The sequence below is a fragment of the Pristiophorus japonicus genome, chromosome 4, assembly GCF_044704955.1.
Source record: "Pristiophorus japonicus isolate sPriJap1 chromosome 4, sPriJap1.hap1, whole genome shotgun sequence".
Taxonomy (NCBI): domain Eukaryota; kingdom Metazoa; phylum Chordata; class Chondrichthyes; family Pristiophoridae; genus Pristiophorus; species Pristiophorus japonicus.
The window spans coordinates 140,461,947-140,482,958 of record NC_091980.1 but is presented as its reverse complement, the minus strand read 5'-3'; positions in this window follow the sequence as shown (position 1 = coordinate 140,482,958).

Genomic DNA, 21,012 nt, shown 5'->3' with positions numbered 1-21,012 from the left:
TGTGTCCCCATGATAAGTACCATTACTGAGTCGTTCCCAGTCAGCTACCTGGTCCCCCGTGTCCCGGCTCAGCTTCCTGAGCCACCACCACCTATCCAGGGGAATCTGCCCCTTACATGTCAAACACACTCATTTCCCCTCAGTGACACTGACCCGTGCTGCAATGACCTGTATCTTGGCATGGGATGGAGGCCTCCATGTAGCTAAACACGGCCTGGCTGGAGTACCGGGTAGAATTGGACCCCAGCCACCCTGGCCAACTCCACTCGTGGAAGTAGGTGGCGATGTCCTCCAGCAGTAATGGCGGGTGCTCTTCCTCCTGAGCACCCAAAGGTACAAGATTCCTCGATGTCACCTCTGTGACCTGTACTCGCCCCCATTAGGGTGAGCAGGAGCAAGGCCCCTCTTATCATTCGGGTCCTTCCCTGTACGGACACAAAATTGCTAGCGACCTGCCAGTGAATCTGCTTGAAGTGTTCAAACAGATTCCTGACAAAGCTGTCCCGGGTCACCTCTCTGATCTGGCCTTCCATGAGCACCGGAGCTAGCACATGGGTGGGGGTATGCATGACCCTGCCAGTCATAAGCTCGTATGGGGAGTACTTTTAGACTGGCTGGCCCGGACCCCCATTCGGACCGACGGAAAGACCTCCACCCATTTCTTGGTTGAATCTCCTGTATCCTTTCACAGCCTTTCCTTACTGGTTCTATTTAGTCGCTCCACCATACCCGATGACATGCCATTTCCCCTCCACACCGAGCACCTTAAGAGTTGCCTGCATGACCTGCCCGGTAAAATGACTCACCATGTCGGACTCTATGTACAGTGGTAGTCCCCATCGTGAGAATACTTCCATTATCAGGATCCGAGCAGTACTCAATGTGGTGGCTGTTCGGCATGGGAAGGCCTCCACCTACTTGGAGAAAACATCCACCAATACCAGGCAGTATTTGTAGCCTCCCTGGGCGGTGGGTAGAGGCCCAATGTAGTCGACCTGAATCGACTGCCATGGTCCCTCTACACTCCTGATGTTTCCCATGGACACCTTCCTCTTCTGGGGGTCAGAGATGTTAGCAGCACACACCAGGCATTCCGCGCAGAACTCGCGGACGTCCTCCCTGAGCCCCGGCCACCACCCTGCCTGTTCCTGTGGTCTCAGGTCCGGGGTGTCCCTCGTGCCAGTTGGAGGAATTCCCTTTGGTACTACCCACTGCTCCCCTCGGAACAGCATGCTTTCTTTTATGGCTATATCTACTGCGCCATGTGGACCCTCTACTCTCTCCCCTTTAGCCAGCGTGCTCTGGACAGTTTTCAGGACAGGGTCCTGGGTCTGAACCATTTTCAGGTCCGAGGCAAATGCTACCCCTGCCCTCCCTGTTGTCCCAATCCTGCACCTAACCGCTGCAATTGGGCCTGAGTCATAGGGATCCCAAAACTCGCCCGTGCGGGCACCCTCTTTAGTCAGCATGTTGGCCTGCTGGTTTCCCTCTGCATGGGGTTCGGTTTTGGTGAGCCTTTACTTTGTGAATGGTCACCCTCCCTTCATCCCCTGTCGCCGCCATGATTTTCTCCAACAAGGGTTTTGTTGCCAAGGGTTTCCCGTCAGCGGCCCGTGGGCAGTATCCGCGATGGGACCAAATGGCCAGGTACTCCGTACACGAATTGCAAGTGAACATACTGTCCGAGCAAATCATGTAGGGGGTAGGGAACTTCTCTGGGTGTGTAACCACATACATCACCGCGGACAGTTCAGCGTGTTGGGTGCTCATGGTACTCGCGAGTTTAATTGCCAGGGCAATGCCTGCCTTTGGATCATAAACCCCGAAACCAGTGAGTCGCTCACCAGCAGACACTGTGTTTGAACTGTCCACATAGATTTCGCGGCCCATGGGCTGTATCCCGGCCCGAAAGCCTCTGTCAACTTCCCATACCCCTTCAACGGAATACCGGTGGGCTGTCCCTGGATAAATCATGTTAGCTGCGAGACTGGGCTTACAGACGCCTTTTACTCTTAGGTCCATTTGGGAGAGAAGGGGGGTCCAGTGAGCAATGCGCACACTGATCACTGACCCATCCTTGATTCTCCCATCTAAGAGCATCTGGGTGGGTGTATGGTGGGTGAGGAGAGTTATAGCGGACCCCTGTGAAGATGAACGATCTCTTCACAGCCCAGTGAGTGGCAAGGAGGTGCCTCTCACAGTTGGAATATGCCTTCTCCACATCGGTGAGAATACTGGAGGAGTAAACCACTGGTCTCAGCTGGCCGTGCCGCTCCTGAAGCAGCACTGAGCTCAGGCTGTCCCCGCTGGCTGCCACCTCCAGGAAAAACTCCTTCCCCCCATCAATAGCCCCTTGGGCCAGCGCAGTCTGCAGATTTCCTTTTAGCTGGCTGAACACCACTTCGCAGCCCACATCCCACTCCCAATCCCCTCCTTTGTGTAGGAGTCGCAGTAGAGGGGCTGCTGTGGCTGCGTAATCTTCGATGAAGTCTCTGCAGTACCCGGTGAGCGCCAGGAACGACCTTACCCCTGTAACTGTACTGGGGGCCGCTAACTCTTGTACTGCCTCCCTCCTAGCCTTGTCAATTGCACTTTTGCCTGCGCCTACGGTCAGACCCAGGAATTTGACTTCCTTCAGGCCGATCTGCGCCTTCTTGGGGTTAACTTTAAACCCTTCCTCCTTCAGCAGCTCCAGCAGTTCAGCCAGCAGTGGGCCATGCTCCTCCCCCTCATCGGTGAACAGGAGCAGGTCATCCACATACTGTACCAGCTGCTGGGGTCTGCTGAAGCCCTTTAAACAGTTGGCCATGCATTGGTGAAAGATGCTCGGTCTGTTATGGAAACCCTGAGGGAGATAGTTCCAAGTGTATTGCTGGCCTTTAAAGGTAAAAGCAAAACTTGTACTGGTGCCCCTGCCTTAAAGGGATGGACCAGAACCTGTTGGAAATATCCAGCACTGTGAAGGTGGTCACGGAGGCTGGGATACTTCCAATGAGGTCGGCGACGGCAGCGACCGTGGGTGCATAGACGGGAATGTTACGGTTGAGTACTCGTTGTCCACCATGGCTCTCCAAGAGTTGTCCGGTTTCTTAACTGGCCAAAGCAGGGAGTTTACGTGGGTGGCTATCGGTCTCAACACCCTCTGTTTAACTAGGGAACCCAGGGCTGTCTCCATATCTGCCTCCGCCTCCCTGGGGAAGTTGTATTGCTTTTGTGGACGGGATATGGGATCCCCTTCCACACTAACCTCGACCCCGTTTAACCTCCCACAATCGTGTTTGTGGGTGGAGAATGCTGCGAGATTAGCCTGCACATACGCCTGGTATTCCAAAGGAGTGTTACTGACCAATTGGTCGAGGTCATAACCCTCCTTTGGTTTTACGGTACACAAGTTCCCTTCCCTTGCTTGTCCGGGATAACTACCACCTCTTCCTCCTTTCCAGTGCACACCGCTCCCCAAAGACAGTGGTTCCAGAGATCCACTAGGATCTTGTGGCCTATAATGAAGTCAGCCCCCAAAGTCCCCTTCCCTTCCTGATCCCACTTAATCAGGACGCACGTCTGCTTGGTGTGGAGTGCTCCCAGATGAATGGTGAGCGGGATGGAGAATGAACCAGCCTGCTCGTTCCCTGTGAACCCTACGAGGATAGAAGTGAGGTGGCTGGGCTACCTGCATAAACAATGGTGCTCGAAGCTCCAGTATCCAGCAGATAGGTCCCTTTTACCTTTTCCACCTCCATCTTGATGCATGGCTCCTCCATGCATCATACTCCTAGGGACACAGGTATACTGGCGGTGCCGGTTCTAGTCATTGCTCGGTGTTGTATGGGGCGGATGGGGTTTCCCTCCCCTTGGCCGTAGCTACCTTCCCTGGACCGCCCAATATTGACCGGAGCGCGGCCAAGAACTCCTCGAAGGAAGAGGGAGAGTTCTGCACTCCGGGTCCAGGTCCGGCTTTTTGTGCAGCTGCTGGGGGTTCCTTAGCCAAGTTATCCTTCCAAGGGTTCCTACAATCCTTTCTCCAATGCCCACTTTTCCTGCACCCAAAGCAGTTATGTTTGGTGTCGGAAGAGATACCCCCTTCCTGGTGCCACTCCCCCTTTGCTTGTTGGGGCCTTAACTCATGTACCCTCCTCTTGGGTGGGTTCTCCTCCGTCCCTCGGCCGCTCCTAAAAACCAGGGTTAGTTGCCTAATCACTGACTCCTCGGTGGTGTTGGGATCCCTAGGATCAAATTACAGCTTGGCTTTGGCCTTTACCCATGGCAAGCTGTTTGTCACCAGGCTCCGGAACCAGTGGGCCCTCTCATCCCGGGTCAAGTGATTCCGGTTGAGGGTCCCACTGCAGGCACTCTCGTAGACGGGCCACAGCCTGTCTGAGAAAGCTTGTGGGGTTTCCCCTGCATGTTGCATTGTCTTCGCCACTCGGGAGAAGGGACTACCATCATTTAGGCCCATAACTTCCAAGACTTCTTCCTTGATAGTAACATATGTACTCTTTTACTTTCCGCAGAGAGAGAGACTGATATACTCCACTGTCTCGGGAGAATAGGAGCATTTTTGCCATTGCGGAGTCGTGCACCCATTGATGCCTGCCGCTTGGTCTATTTTCATAAAGTGAACCGAAGTGTCCCATTTATGGGTGAGCTTGTCCAGGTGGGCTATAGGTTTGTCCATGTTTATCATATTTTACCTACAGACATGGAAGGAGTTGAAGGTGGGAATGATTCAATTATTTCTGACTCATCAGATAGTTTTGATATACCAATAGCAAATCCTAAATCCAATGTACTGGAAAAAAATCCAGGAGAGAATCAGAATGAAAGTCTGAGTCCAATTCAGGGAAACAAAGAGCCTGAAGTTAGAGTGAGTGCAAATGAAAATCAAGGAAATTCCGTGGAGAAAAATGTTCCTCAGGATGAGCCTCAAATGAATGTGTAGTCAACACCATGTTTGGAAGGTTCTGTTCGAGAGCGAAGGTATCCTCTTCGAAACAGAAAACAAGTCGTAAAATTTAATTTGTAAATATATATAAAAATGAAGTTAATGATGATGTTGTTATGATGGGTTTTTCATTAAGGAGGGAGAAGTGTGATGTCTGTCAGTGCTGTAAGCTTGTAATGCTTGTAGCTCCATACTGTGAATGTGGACGTATTGTGTACTGCAGCTGCAGAGTTATCATAAACAGACAGGCAGCTTCCGGGAGCTTCCGGACCTAGCAGCCTCCATATTAGGAGCTGTGTGTGTGTGCTCTATAAAAATATCACAAGGGAAATCATTCTTGACAAATCTTCTGGAATTTTTTGAGGATGTAACTAGTAGAGTAAACAAGGGAGAACCAGTGGATGTGGTGTATTTGGACTTTCAAAAGGTTTTTGACAAGATCCCACACAAGATATCGGTGTGCAAAATCAAAGCACATGGTATTGGGGGTAATATACTGACGTGGATAGAGAACTGGTTGGCAGACAGGAAGCAGAGAGGCTGGATAAACGGGTCCTTTTCAGAATGGCAGGCAGTGACTAGTGGAGTGCCGCAGGGCTCAGTGCTGGGACCCCAGCTCTTTACAATATACATCAATGATTTGGATGAAGGAATTGAGTGTAATATCTCCAAGTTTGCAGATGACACTAAACTGGGTAGCGGTGTGAGCTGTGAGGGGGATGCTAGGAGGCTGCAGGGTGACTTGGATAGGTTAGCTGAGTGGGCAAATGCATGGCAGATGCAGTATAATGTGGATAAATGTGAGGTTATCTACTTTGGGGGCAAAAACACGAAGGCAGAATATTATCTGAATAGCGGCAGATTAGGAAAAGGGGAGTTGCAACGAGATCTGGGTTTCATGGTTCATCAGTCATTGAAAGTTGGCATGCAGGTACAGCAGGCGGTGAAGAAGGCAAATGGTATGTTGGGCTTCATAGCTAGGGAATTTGAGTATAGGAACAGGGAGGTCTTTCTGCAGTTGTACAGGGCCTTGGTGAGGCCTTACCTGAAATATTGTGTTCAGTTTTGGTCTCCTAATCTGAGGAAGGACATTCTTGCTATTGAGGAAGTGCAGCGAAGGTTCACCAGACTAATTCCCGGGATGGCAAGACTGACATATGAGGAGCGACTGGGTCAACTGGGCCTTTATACACTGGAATTTAGAAGGATGAGAGGGGATCTCATAGAAACATATAAGATTCTGACGGGACAGGACAGGTTAGATGCGGGTAGAATGTTCCCGATGTTGGGGAAGCCCAGAACCAGGGGACACAGTCTTAGGATAAGGTGTCGGCCATTTAGGATTGAAATGAGGAGAACCTTCTTCACTCAGAGAGTTGTTAACCTCTGGAATTCCCTGCCGCAGAGAGTTGTTGATGCAGTTCATTGGATATATTCAAGAGGGAGTTAGATATGGCCCTTACGGCTAAGGGGATCAAGGGGTATGGAGAGAAGGCAGGAAAGGGATACATCGGGGTGTGCACAGCCCGATGACCTCCGACAGTGGCACCCTCTGGTGTCTGGTGACCCCAAGCATCAATACATAACAACATCCCCTTTTCAAGATCTTAATATCAGTCTCTTTATAAATTATGATGGTCTGGGACTTTCCGTTCACAAGTTGATCATCTCAGTTCAACTTTAGTTCTGGCCGAGTGTTCTGAGTCAGTTGAGACTGAAGGCTGAGTGACCAATCTGATGGGAGTGGTAATGACCACATCAGAGACTGAAGGTCCAGGTTCAGTAATGACAGCAGTGTCCTCTGATGAATGAACATTGGTTGGTTGGTCTCTGACTGCATCTTCCTCAGATGGTTCCAGTTCATCCGTGGGCTGCAGTTTTACCTCATCAACATGTTTCCTGCATGTTTGCCCATTCTTGAGCATGACAATAAACACTTTGTTACCCTCCTTGGCTGTAACAGTACCAGCGATCCACTTTGGACCTTGACCATAATTCAGTATATAAACCGGATCGTTGACAGAGATGTCACATGACACAGCAGCACAATCATGATACCATTGCTGACTTTGACGTCTGTTTTCAACATGATCATTCAAATCAGGATGAACAAGAGAAAGCTTGGTCTTGAGATTTCTCTTCATCAGTAGTTCAGCAGGGGAAATCCAAGTAAGCTTGTCCTGTAACTGAGCAATATATAGGACAAATGAATCTGCAGTGAACCCTGAGTTATACGTCTCATACTTTGCTTGATCGTTTGAGCAGCACTCTCTGTTTGACCATTAGAAGCAGGTTTGAAGGGAGCTGACCTCACATGTCTAATACCATTGAGTTTCTTAGTGTAAGTACACAACTTGGCATTGACTGGACTCAGCTTAGGCTTCACAGACTAAGTGTCTTACAGCTTGTCGAATGTCCTTTGGCTCATTATCAACTGACTCGCACCAGTGTCCAGCTCCATTGATACAGGCACGCCATTCAGCTTCTCATTAACAATTATCGGCTGGCTCTTTGCCAAGAACGAACTTTTGAACAGCCATTACAGGAGTATTGTTTAAACCAACACTGATGAGACCGATGATTGCCCCACAATGCCAACAGGATGAAATCAGATTCGGACCAGTTGGCAGACTCTGAGCAGCTACAGGTTTCACATAATCAGTCGAGTAGACCCTGCCATAAACAGTTCTGCCAGAAGACGACACAATCTTGTTTACAATACCTGCCATGGAGCTCCGACTCTTCGATGATATCTGCCTCAAATTATCATCAGTCGTCACGTATGCCTGAGCAATCGCGATGGCCTTTCTCAAGTCCAGCTTCTCTTCGGCCAATAACTTCCGGAGAATCATATCATGGTTGATGCCTATCACAAAGAAATCTCACAACATGTATTCCAACACATTCTCGAACTTACACAGCTCAGCAAGACATCGTAGGTCGGCGATGAATCCCGACACATCCTGGCCCTCATCGCGATCATGCGTATAGAATGATAGCGTGAGATGATGCTCCCCTCTTTTGGCTTAAGATGGTCACGCACCAAAACACACAAATCCTCATACTCTTCGTCTGTTGGATGTAAAGGCGAGAGAAGGTTCTTCATGAGGCTGTAAATTTTCTGACCACAAATGGTGAGGAAAAGCACCCTGCGATGAAGTGCGTCAGCCTCCCCTTCCATTTTGTTGGCCATAAAATACTTATCTAGGCGGTCAATAAAATCTGCCCAATTCTCGCCCTCTGTGAATTTCTCCAGAATTCCAATAGTGCCCATTGTACATGAGAAGGTTCTTAATTTACCTCGTCGTGTAGGGATGCTGGGTCTGTCAGCTTGCCTTCCTGACCACAGCGGTTGCGAGTCACTCCCACTCCCTGGTTCTCGACCTTGGATTTATTAATCAGGGTGTGAAAAAGTGCAGCAGACAACTGTTTTGTACAAAGAAGGTTTGGGTTTTATTCAAGAAAGCAGATAACACAAATACACTCCAATAAAAACTGTAAAATCTTACAAAAAGGTTCTAAACAATGGAGAATTCTTTATTACAGGTAATAAACACAGCAGAAATACCTCCCACCTCCCACTTACTCTACAACTAGGTTAAACTCTAGGGCTCTAGGGATTCATGCTCACCAGATCCTCCCTTTGACAGCTTCGTGGTTTCGGGGTTCTTTTGTCATAGCCGGTTTGCCTTGCTGCGTATTGAAGCCAGTTGGGATGAGTCTGCTGATGCGGTTAGACGTGTTTGGATTTATCTCTGGTGATTTCCCAATTTCCTTTGTTAGCAATAGGGTTTTAAGTTCTTTAGATAATTTTTACCCACTGGATAGTCTAGGCACATATTGTCGGGTGGAAAACTTGTGTGGATCCCGGTTTTCTTGGTGGATGATTTTCCTGGTTAGTTTCGTCGGTCGCGGTGGTCCGGTTGATGGCTGTTACCAAGTCAGTTGGTATTGATGTTCCACTGATTGGTTTTTGAAGTTCTTTTCTCCGATGTCGCGATGTTTCTTCCTGCGTTTTCTCGCAGTGTGCTCTCGATCTTGATCTTGTTGTTCCGAAGTGATGGTCAGAAAAAGTTTTTCTCAGAAATAGTTCCCTGGTACGATAAGTCCCCAGTTATACTCGGAGAGCCTGTTTAATCTTCGCACCAAATCTAACGTTTCTTTTGTTTAAGTTTTGCTGCCCATTGATTTTGAGTGGTTTTCTTTGTATAAGTTTTGGTGGGCTAGCTAACTGAAACTTGATTAAATGTTTTAATCTGGTGTTGATAGACCTTGGGATTGCGTTACTCCTTATTTATGAGCTGGTGAACTCTTGTCCATTGTGATAGCACTGCTTTGGCTTTGGGAAGTCTGGGCTGAGCCAGATATTTCTATGCATATTGAAAAAGGTGTTGGAATATGTATGTGATATTTGGGTCCTGTGGGTTGGGTTGATAATGTTTCTTCTGTGGTCGATTGTTTAAATGCTAATGATTTCTGGGAGCCTGACTATGGTTAAACAGCTCCCCCAGACAAACTGATTAGCGACTGACAAACTGAATACCCAAATTCCAAGGGTAAAGGTTGATCCCACCCCTCTGTTTCTGTAGATTTTCCCCACAGGCCCAAACATGCCTTTTAAAATCCCAAACGTGGTTAAAACTCGTAGATTTCTTCCATATGCATTTTCGGATCCCAAACTTTCTATTTAATAGGCCCAAACCGAATTTCTTTTTCAGTGAGTCCAAACACTGGCGGGGGGTGGTTTCCATGAATTTTGGTATCTTACAGTCCCCCATTTGACACTCTCCGTCACAGAGTATCATCCTAAGTGAACGAAATTCTTGGAACCTGAGAGCTAAAACCTTCCCCTGACATTTACCTAGCTAAACCTAAACGTATATTCCCCTTTGTAATATATTGCTATTTACAGCATAAAGAGGGTCCAACGCCCCTCCATGACTCCAGTTTCACAAAAATACACAGTAAAACACACATAGTACAAACTTTTTACAACACTTGACCTCTGCGCTTTTACAGCAGGTGGAATCTAAACCAGACCTCACGATGTGACTGTTATTTTACTGCAGTGTTCTACCATATTTTGTGTTTCTATCCCTGATACAATCCTGAAGTTCAGCTAGGGCTCGTCCAGCACCCTCTGGTGCCGGGATCGATGACCTCGACCCCTCACCCTGCAGGTAGTACACCATAAATAAAGAATAATCACCAGATGGCAGATAACTAAAATATGGGAAGCTATTCTGATCCAGGGAGGGACCTCTATATTTATGACAATGGTCCAGAACTTAAAGAAGGGTAACTTTGAAGGTATGTGGCGTGAATTGGCTAGGATAGATTGGCGAATGATACTTAAGGGGTTGACAGTGGATGGGCGATGGCAGACATTTACAGACCGCATGGATGAACTACAACAATTGTACATCCCTGTCTGGCGTAAAAATAAAAAAGGGAAGGTGGCTCAACCGTGGCTATCAAGGGAAATCAGGGATCGTATTAAAGCCAAGGAAGTGGCATACAAATTGGCCAAAAATAGCAATGAACCCAGGAACTGGGAGAAATTTAGAACTCAGCAGAGGAGGACAAAGGGTTTGATTAGGGCAGGGAAAATAGAGTACGAGAGGAAGCTTGCAGGGAACATTAAGACGGACTGCAAAAGCTTCTGTAGATATGTAAAGAGAAAAAGGTTAGTAAAGACAAATGTAGGTCCCCTGCAGTCAGAATCAGGGGAAGTCATAACAGGGAACAAAGAAATGGCAGACCAATTGAACAAGTACTTTTGTTCGGTATTCACTAAGGAGGACACAAACAACCTTCCAGATATAAAAGGGGTCAGAGGGTCTAGTAAGAAGGAAGAACTGAGGGAAATCCATATTAATTGGGAAATTGTGTTGGGGAAATTAATGGGATTGAAGGCCGATAAATACCCAGGGCTTGATGGACTGCATCCCAGAGTACTTAAAGAGATGGCCTTGGAAATAGCGGATGTATTGACAGTCATTTTCCAATATTCCATAGACTCTGGATCAGTTCCTATGGAGTGGAGGGTAGCCAATGTAACCCCACTGTTTAAAAAAGGAGGGAGAGAGAAAACAGGGAATTATAGACTAGTCAGCCTGACATCGGTAGTGGGTAAAGTGATGGAATCAATTATTAAGGATGTCATAGCAGCGCATTTGGAAAGAGGTGACATGATGGGTCCAAGTCAGCATGGATTTGTGGAAGGGAAATCATGCTTGACAAATCTTCTGGAATTTTTTGAAGATGTTTCCAGTAGAGTGGACAAGGGAGAACCAGTTGATGTGGTGTATTTGGACTTTCAGAAGGCTTTCCACAAGGTCCCACACAAGAGATTAATGTGCAAAGTTAAAGCACATGGGATTGGGGGTAGTGTGCTGACGTGGATTGTGAACTGGTTGTCAGACAGGAAGCAAAGAGTAGGAGTTAATGGGTACTTTTCAGAATGGCAGGCAGTGACTAGTGGGGTACTGCAAGGTTCTGTGCTGGTGAGAATGCATACTGAACATGGATATTAAATGTATACAGACATTAAAGTCGAGAAGTTGAGAACGTGGGAATTATATATGGACAGTATAAGCTAACAAAGAATTCATGGTGGAATAGCCATGACATCTCAGACTCGAGACTGCAAAATGTTACAACACTAACACAGTTTGAAACAAAACCCACAGCTTGCAAAAAAACCTCAAGGTCTTATTAGCTCATAATGGGCCTTTGTGTAAAATCAGACCATACTAAGGTCGGCTTATGAGTGGACAAAGGAAAAGAGGGATCAAAGGGGATAGGCTGAACTAGGATGTCACTCTAATTGTATCTTGTTATCTTTTACCGAAAATGTATAACCGTCGTCCTTTACAATGTAACGTCACTTTGTCCGTAGGAAGTGAGTGCAATCTATCAGAGTGCATTCCTTCTGTTTGATAAAGTCCTCGATCGAGACTTGCTTTGAAATAAAAGCTTACTTTGTTTAAGGCAGAAACGGTATTCGACTCAGTAATTTCGCTGAACCAGATTGAGGGAAAAGAATCAACTTTTATCACTGGGGCCCCAGCTGTTTACATTGTACATTAATGATTTAGATGAGGGGATTAAATGTAGTATCTTCAAATTTGCGGATGACACTAAGTTGGGTGGCAGTGTGAGCTGCGAGGAGGATGCTATGAGGCTGCAGAGCGACTTGGATAGGTTAGGTGAGTGGGCAAATACATGGCAGATGAAGTATAATGTGGATAAATGTGAGGTTATCCACTTTGGTGGTAAAAACAGAGAGACAGACTATTATCTGAATGGTGACAGATTAGGAAAAGGGGAGGTGCAACGAGGCCTGGGTGTCATGGTACATCAGTCATTGAAGGTTGGCATGCAGGTACAGCAGGCGGTTAAGAAAGCAAATGGCATGTTGGCCTTCAATGCGAGGGGATTTGAGTACAGGGGCAGGGAGGTGTTGCTACAGTTGTACAGGGCCTTGGTGAGGCCACACCTGGAGTATTGTATACAGTTTTGGTCTCCTAACTTGAGGAACGACATTCTTGCTATTGAGGGAGTGCAGCGAAGATTCACCAGACTGATTCCCGGCATGGCGGGACTGATATATCAAGAAAGACTGGATCAATTGGGCTTGTATTCACTGGAGTTCAGAAGAATGAGAGGGGATCTCAGAGAAACGTTTAAAATTCTGACGGGTTTGGACAGGTTAGATGCAGGAAGAATGTTCCCAGTGTTGGGGAAGTCCAGAACCAGGGGTCACAGTCTAAGGATAAGGAGTAAGCCATTTAGGACCGAGTTGAGGAGAAACTTCTTCACCCAGAGAGTGGTGAACCTGTGGAATTCTCTACCACAGAAAGTTGTTGAGGCCAATTCACTAAATATATTCAAAAAGGAGTTAGATGTAGTCCTTACTACTCGGGGGATCAAAGGGTATGGCAAGAAAGCAGGAATGGGGTACTGAAGTTGCATGTTCAGCCATGAACTCATTGAATGGCGGTGCAGGCTCGAAGGGCTGAATGGCCTACTCCTGCACCTATTTTCTATGTTTCTATGTCTATGTTTCTATCCCACCAGGATGGAACGGTGATATCCGAAATCTTCACCCCTATCTCAACTGTTTTTTGTTCTAGAGTATAGAAATGTTTCTGTGATACTTTCAGTCGATGGTAAGATGTTTGGGTAGAGGGGGGATTTCATATCCGAAATGTGCGACATAATCTTGTAAATTTGTGAAATTGTTATTTACAGTGAGGTGAACAGTGGAGGGTTCAAGAATGGGGACAATCCGTTCCACGGCCACTTGAACTTCCGACTCGGGTTTAAATCAAAAACTGCTTTCACTCACCGGACACCAAATGTGTTGTCAATGCTGGTAGTGGGGCGCACTTGTGGTGACACAATATGTCCCACCCGCTATATATGCTGCCTGTGGAGGAACATGATCTTGTGCCATTACCTCCATGGTACAGTTGATAGGCTGTGCGCCATGCTTTAAACCCGCACTGTGGTTTAGAATAGGTGTTCAAGTGCTGGAGACACAGTATTATGTGTGCACCCCGGCTCCAGCACCCGGAGAGGTCAGTACCCGTCATAGCGTGCTCCCACTTTATGACATAGGGTGGGACCACTGTGAAACGAACATGTGCACCTCTTTGAATGATCCCAATATTCTCCACCCTGTACACCGGCGCGGGTCGGGCTGTCCCACCCATAACTGGCATCCTTACAACTATCTCCATGATGGTATGGTTGGACCACCCACAATCTACTGGGACAGGGTAGGCTTCAGAAGCTAGACGGAGCTGACATGGGCTTAACAAATTACTAAATGGGAGGAGGGCTGCGAGGTGCTTGTTGCTAGTCCAGGAGGGGACTAAACCTTGCTTTAAATCCTGCTTTCTGCAGCCCTCACCCAGCAACCATGCGCTGTACAGCACATACACCTCATTCCTCGCAGCCTGATCCAAGGCTTTCCTGTTCTGCCGTATAAGTAAATTTAGTGTTTTGTGTGTCTTTCCAGCTCAGCAATAATCTCCTTTAAATGGACGTCATAGCCTGGTCCTCGTGTAGCTCTGAGCCTATCACTATGTTCTCTTCCCTTAGGATCTTCCGTAGTTGGTTTTTTAGACCATTTATTTGCATTTGCAGTTCCATATCGTCCATGCTATTTATCACAGAGGATCCTGTATTATATGCAGTGAAAATATCGTTCCAGGTTCCCCTCCTTTGTCTCCCTGTGCCCATAGTGTTCCCAGCGTATAGTGTGTATAAATCTGCTTTGTCTACATTGCCTAAATCTAATTCGTAAAATTTCCTAAACATTTCTCTGAGTAGGGCCTGCTATAGCTGTTCTGTCTCCTTCAGGCACCATGCAGGCAAGTGTACTTCTGTAAGGTTTAAGATGACTGAAGCTACTGCATAGTGTACCCCCTGGTATAATACCTTTTCGGTCAGTACTAACACTAACCCATTCCCTGGTCCCTTGGTGGTGGCAGACACCTCTCTATCACTGTCCGTACTGTCGGGATCGTGGACAGGGGCTTTCTGGTGCGTGCTACGAGTTCTGTGGCGTTGACTGGGATTGGTTGATGTGGGATCACACATGATTCCTAGCTCTGATCCCAGCCCATCCCCTCCCCCTCATCCTGCCATTTCCTGGCAAACACAATGGATATGCCTGCGGAATAGACCCTTTCTGACCCCCACATGCATACATAGATCCTCTCTTCAGACTCCCACCACTTGTCCCAACATACACTCACTCCTCCCTGTGTCCCCATGATAAGTACCATTACTGAGTCGTTCCCAGTCAGCTACCTGGTCCCCCGTGTCCCGGCTCAGCTTCCTGAGCCACCACCACCTATCCAGGGGAATCTGCCCCTTACATGTCAAACACACTCATTTCCCCTCAGTGACACTGACCCGTGCTGCAATGACCTGTACCCTGGCATGGGATGGAGGCCTCCATGTAGCTAAACACGGCCTGGCTGGAGTACCGGGTAGAATTGGACCCCAGCCACCCTGGCCAACTCCACTCGTGGAAGTAGGCGGCGATGTCCTCCAGCAGTAATGGCGGGTGCTCTTCCTCCTGAGCACCCAAAGGTACAAGATTCCTCGATGTCACCTCTGTGACCTGTACTCGCCCCCATTAGGGTGAGCAGGAGCAAGGCCCCTCTTATCATTCGGGTCCTTCCCTGTACGGACACAAAATTGCTAGCGACCTGCCAGTGAATCTGCTTGAAGTGTTCAAACAGATTCCTGACAAAGCTGTCCCGGGTCACCTCTCTGATCTGGCCTTCCATGAGCACCGGAGCTAGCACATGGGTGGGGGTATGCATGACCCTGCCAGTCATAAGCTCGTATGGGGAGTACTTTTAGACTGGCTGGCCCGGACCCCCATTCGGACCGACGGAAAGACCTCCACCCATTTCTTGGTTGAATCTCCTGTATCCTTTCACAGCCTTTCCTTACTGGTTCTATTTAGTCGCTCCACCATACCCGATGACATGCCATTTCCCCTCCACACCGAGCACCTTAAGAGTTGCCTGCATGACCTGCCCGGTAAAATGACTCACCATGTCGGACTCTATGTACAGTGGTAGTCCCCATCGTGAGAATACTTCCATTATCAGGATCCGAGCAGTACTCAATGTGGTGGCTGTTCGGCATGGGAAGGCCTCCACCTACTTGGAGAAAACATCCACCAATACCAGGCAGTATTTGTAGCCTCCCTGGGCGGTGGGTAGAGGCCCAATGTAGTCGACCTGAATCGACTGCCATGGTCCCTCTACACTCCTGATGTTTCCCATGGACACCTTCCTCTTCTGGGGGTCAGAGATGTTAGCAGCACACACCAGGCATTCCGCGCAGAACTCGCGGACGTCCTCCCTGAGCCCCGGCCACCACCCTGCCTGTTCCTGTGGTCTCAGGTCCGGGGTGTCCCTCGTGCCAGTTGGAGGAATTCCCTTTGGTACTACCCACTGCTCCCCTCGGAACAGCATGCTTTCTTTTATGGCTATATCTACTGCGCCATGTGGACCCTCTACTCTCTCCCCTTTAGCCAGCGTGCTCTGGACAGTTTTCAGGACGGGGTCCTGGGTCTGAACCATTTTCAGGTCCGAGGCAAATGCTACCCCTGCCCTCCCTGTTGTCCCAATCCTGCACCTAACCGCTGCAATTGGGCCTGAGTCATAGGGATCCCAAAACTCGCCCGTGCGGGCACCCTCTTTAGTCAGCATGTTGGCCTGCTGGTTTCCCTCTGCATGGGGTTCGGTTTTGGTGGGCCTTTACTTTGTGCATGTTCACCCTCCCTTCATCCCCTGTAGCCGCCATGATTTTCTCCAACAAGGGTTTTGTTGCCAAGGGTTTCCCGTCAGCGGCCCGTGGGCAGTATCCGCGATGGGACCAAATGGCCAGGTACTCCGTACACGAATTGCAAGTGAACATACTGTCCGAGCAAATCATGTAGGGGGTAGGGAACTTCTCTGGGTGTGTAACCACATACATCACCGCGGACAGTTCAGCGTGTTGGGTGCTCATGGTACTCGCGAGTTTAATTGCCAGGGCAATGCCTGCCTTTGGATCATAAACCCCGAAACCAGTGAGTCGCTCACCAGCAGACACTGTGTTTGAACTGTCCACATAGATTTCGCGGCCCATGGGCTGTATCCCGGCCCGAAAGCCTCTGTCAACTTCCCATACCCCTTCAACGGAATACCGGTGGGCTGTCCCTGGATAAATCATGTTAGCTGCGAGACTGGGCTTACAGACGCCTTTTACTCTTAGGTCCATTTGGGAGAGAAGGGGGGTCCAGTGAGCAATGCGCACACTGATCACTGACCCATCCTTGATTCTCCCATCTAAGAGCATCTGGGTGGGTGTATGGTGGGTGAGGAGAGTTATAGCGGACCCCTGTGAAGATGAACGATCTCTTCACAGCCCAGTGAGTGGCAAGGAGGTGCCTCTCACAGTTGGAATATGCCTTCTCCACATCGGTGAGAATACTGGAGGAGTAAACCACTGGTCCCAGCTGGCCGTGCCGCTCCTGAAGCAGCACTGAGCTCAGGCTGTCCCCGCTGGCTGCCACCTCCAGGAAAAACTCCTTCCCCCCATCAATAGCCCCTTGGGCCAGCGCAGTCTGCAGATTTCCTTTTAGCTGGCTGAACACCACTTCGCAGCCCACATCCCACTCCCAATCCCCTCCTTTGTGTAGGAGTCGCAGTAGAGGGGCTGCTGTGGCTGCGTAATCTTCGATGAAGTCTCTGCAGTACCCGGTGAGCGCCAGGAACGACCTTACCCCTGTAACTGTACTGGGGGTCGCTAACTCTTGTACTGCCTCCCTCTTAGCCTTGTCAATTGCACTTTTGCCTGCGCCTACGGTCAGACCCAGGAATTTGACTTCCTTCAGGCCGATCTGCGCCTTCTTGGGGTTAACTTTAAACCCTTCCTCCTTCAACAGCTCCAGCAGTTCAGCCAGCAGTGGGCCATGCTCCTCCCCCTCATCGGTGAACAGGAGCAGGTCATCCACATACTGTACCAGCTGCTGGGGTCTGCTGAAGCCCTTTAAACAGTTGGCCATGCATTGGTGAAAGATGCTCGGTCTGTTATGGAAACCCTGAGGGAGACAGTTCCAAGTGTATTGCTGGCCTTTAAAGGTAAAAGCAAAACTTGTACTGGTGCCCCTGCCTTAAAGGGATGGAGCAGAACCTGTTGGAAATATCCAGCACTGTGAAGGTGGTCACGGAGGCTGGGATACTTCCAATGAGGTCGGCGACGGCAGCGACCGTGGGTGCATAGACGGGAATGTTACGGTTGAGTACTCGTTGTCCACCATGGCTCTCCAAGAGTTGTCCGGTTTCTTAACTGGCCAAAGCAGGGAGTTTACGTGGGTGGCTATCGGTCTCAACACCCTCTGTTTAACTAGGGAACCCAGGGCTGTCTCCATATCTGCCTCCGCCTCCCTGGGGAAGTTGTATTGCTTTTGTGGACGGGACATGGGATCCCCTTCCACACGAACCTCGACCCCGTTTAACCTCCCACAATCGTGTTTGTGGGTGGAGAATGCTGCGAGATTAGCCTGCACATATGCCTGGTATTCCAAAGGAGTGTTACTGACCAATTGGTCGAGGTCATAACCCTCCTTTGGTTTTACGGTACACAAGTTCCCTTCCCTTGCTTGTCCGGGATAACTACCACCTCTTCCTCCTTTCCAGTGCACACCGCTCCCCAAAGACAGTGGTTCCAGAGATCCACTCGGATCTTGTGGCCTATAATGAAGTCAGCCCCCAAAGTTCCCTTCCCTTCCTGATCCCACTTCATCAGGACGCACGTCTGCTTGGTGTGGAGTGCTCCCAGATGAATGGTGAGCGGGATGGAGAATGAACCAGCCTGCTCGTTCCCTGTGAACCCTACGAGGATAGAAGTGAGGTGGCTGGGCTACCTGCATAAACAATGGTGCTCGAAGCTCCAGTATCCAGCAGATAGGTCCCTTTTACCTTTTCCACCTCCATCTTGATGCATGGCTCCTCCATGCATCATACTCCTAGGGACACAGGTATACTGGCGGTGCCGGTTCTAGTCATTGCTCGGTGTTGTATGGGGCGGATGGGGTTTCCCACCCCATGGCCGTAGCTACCTTCCCTGGACCGCCCAATATGGACCGGAGCGCGGCCAAGAACTCCTCGAAGGAAGAGGGAGAGTTCTGCACTCCGGGTCCAGGTCCGGCTTTTTGTGCAGCTGCTGGGGGTTCCTTAGCTACGTTATCCTTCCAAGGGTTCCTACAATCCTTTCTCCAATGCCCACTTTTCCTGCACCCAAAGCAGTTATGTTTGGTGTCGGAAGAGATACCCCCTTCCTGGTGCCATTCCCCCTTTGCTTGGTAGGGCCTTAACTCATGTACCCTCCTCTTGGGTGGGTTCTCCTCCGTCCCTCGGCCGCTCCTAAAAGCCAGGGTTAGTTGCCTAATCACTGACTCCTCGGTGGCGTTGGGATCCCTAGGATCAAATCACAGCTTGGCTTTGGCCTTTACCCACCAGGCTCCGGAACCAGTGGGCCCTCTCATCCCGGGTCAAGTGATCCTGGTTGAGGGTCCCACTGCAGGCACTCTCGTAGACGGGCCACAGCCTGTCTGAGAAAGCTTGTGGGTTTCCCCTGCGTGTTGCATTGTCTTTTCCACTCAGGAGAAGGGACTACCATCGTTTAGGCCCATAACTTCCAAGACTTCTTCCTTGATAGTAGCATATGTACTCTGCCCTCTTTTACTTTCCGCAGAGAGAGAGACTGATATACTCCACTGTCTCGGGAGAATAGGAGCATTTTTGCCATTGCGGAGTCGTCGCACCCATTGATGCCTGCCGCTTGGTCTATTTCCATAAAGTGAACCGAAGGGTCCCCTTTATGGGTGAGCTTGTCCAGGTGGGCTACCATGGTTCGAAGCTGCTGGGTGTTGTGGGGGATCACGAAGTTACTTTCGAGGGGCCCTGCTGCCCCACCGAGAGTGGGCGCACCGTACTTCTGCTGCCGTACCGGGCACATCGGCCCTGGTCCCGGCCCTTGTTGTACTGGTGTCACTCCCACCTCTCCCTGCTGCCAAGCCGAGTCACAACCCGACGCCACAGGTGGTGGTGCACTGTCCCCATCTACCCCACAAACTGTTCACCCTCCTGCTGCCTGACCGGGCTAAGCCCCGGGGCCACAGGTACTGGGTGAATGTCCCTCTCCGTTCTCCCCTCCTGCTGCCTGACCGGGCTAAGCCCCGGGGCCACAGGTACTGGGTGAATGTCCCTCTCCGTTCTCCCCTCCTGCTGCCTGACTGGGCTAAGCCCCGGGGCCACAGGTACTGGGTGAATGTCCCTCTCCGTTCTCCCCTCCTGCTGCCTGACCGGGCTAAGCCCCAGGGCCACAGGTACTGGGTGAATGTCCCTCTCCGTTCTCCCCTCCTGCTGCCTGACTGGGCTAAGCCCCAGGGCCACAGGTACTGGGTGAATGTCCCTCTCCGTTCTCCCCTCCTGCTGCCTGACCGGGCTAAGCCCCGGGGCCACAGGTACTGGGTGAATGTCCCTCTCCGTTCTCCCCTCCTGCTGCCTGACCGGGCTAAGCCCCGGGGCCACAGGTACTGGGTGAATGTCCCTCTCCGTTCTCCCCTCCTGCTGCCTGACTGGGCTAAGCCCCGGGGCCACAGGTACTGGGTGAATGTCCCTCTCCGTTCTCCCCTCCTGCTGCCTGACCGGGCTAAGCCCCGGGGCCACAGGTACTGGGTGAATGTCCCTCTCCGTTCTCCCCTCCTGCTGCCTGACCGGGCTAAGCCCCGGGGCCACAGGTACTGGGTGAATGTCCCTCTCCGTTCTCCCCTCCTGCTGCCTGACCGGGCTAAGCCCCGGGGCCACAGGTACTGGGTGAATGTCCCTCTCCGTTCTCCCCTCCTGCTGCCTGACCGGGCAGAGCCCCGGGGCCACAGGTACTGGGTGAATGTCCCTCTCCGTTCTCCTCTCCTGCTGCCTGACTGGGCTAAGCCCCGGGGCCACAGGTACTGGGTGAATGTCCCTCTCCGTTCTCCCCTCCTGCTGCCTGACCGGGCTAAGCCCCAGGGCCACAGGTACTGGGTGAATGTCCCTCTCCGTTCTCCCCTCCTGCTGCCTGACCGGGCTAAGCCCCGGGGCCACAGGTACTGGGTGAATGTCCCTCTCCGTTCTCCCCTCCTGCTGCCTGACTGGGCTAAGCCCCGGGGCCACAGGTACTGGGTGAATGTCCCTCTCCGTTCTCCCCTCCTGCTGCCTGACCGGGCTAAGCCCCAGGGCCACAGGTACTGGGTGAATGTCCCTCTCCGTTCTCCCCTCCTGCTGCCTGACCGGGCTAAGCCCCGGGGCCACAGGTACTGGGTGAATGTCCCTCTCCGTTCTCCCCTCCTGCTGCCTGACTGGGCTAAGCCCCAGGGCCACAGGTACTGGGTGAATGTCCCTCTCCGTTCTCCCCTCCTGCTGCCTGACTGGGCTAAGTCCCAGGGCCACAGGTACTGGGTGAATGTCCCTCTCCGTTCTCCCCTCCTGCTGCCTGACCGGGCTAAG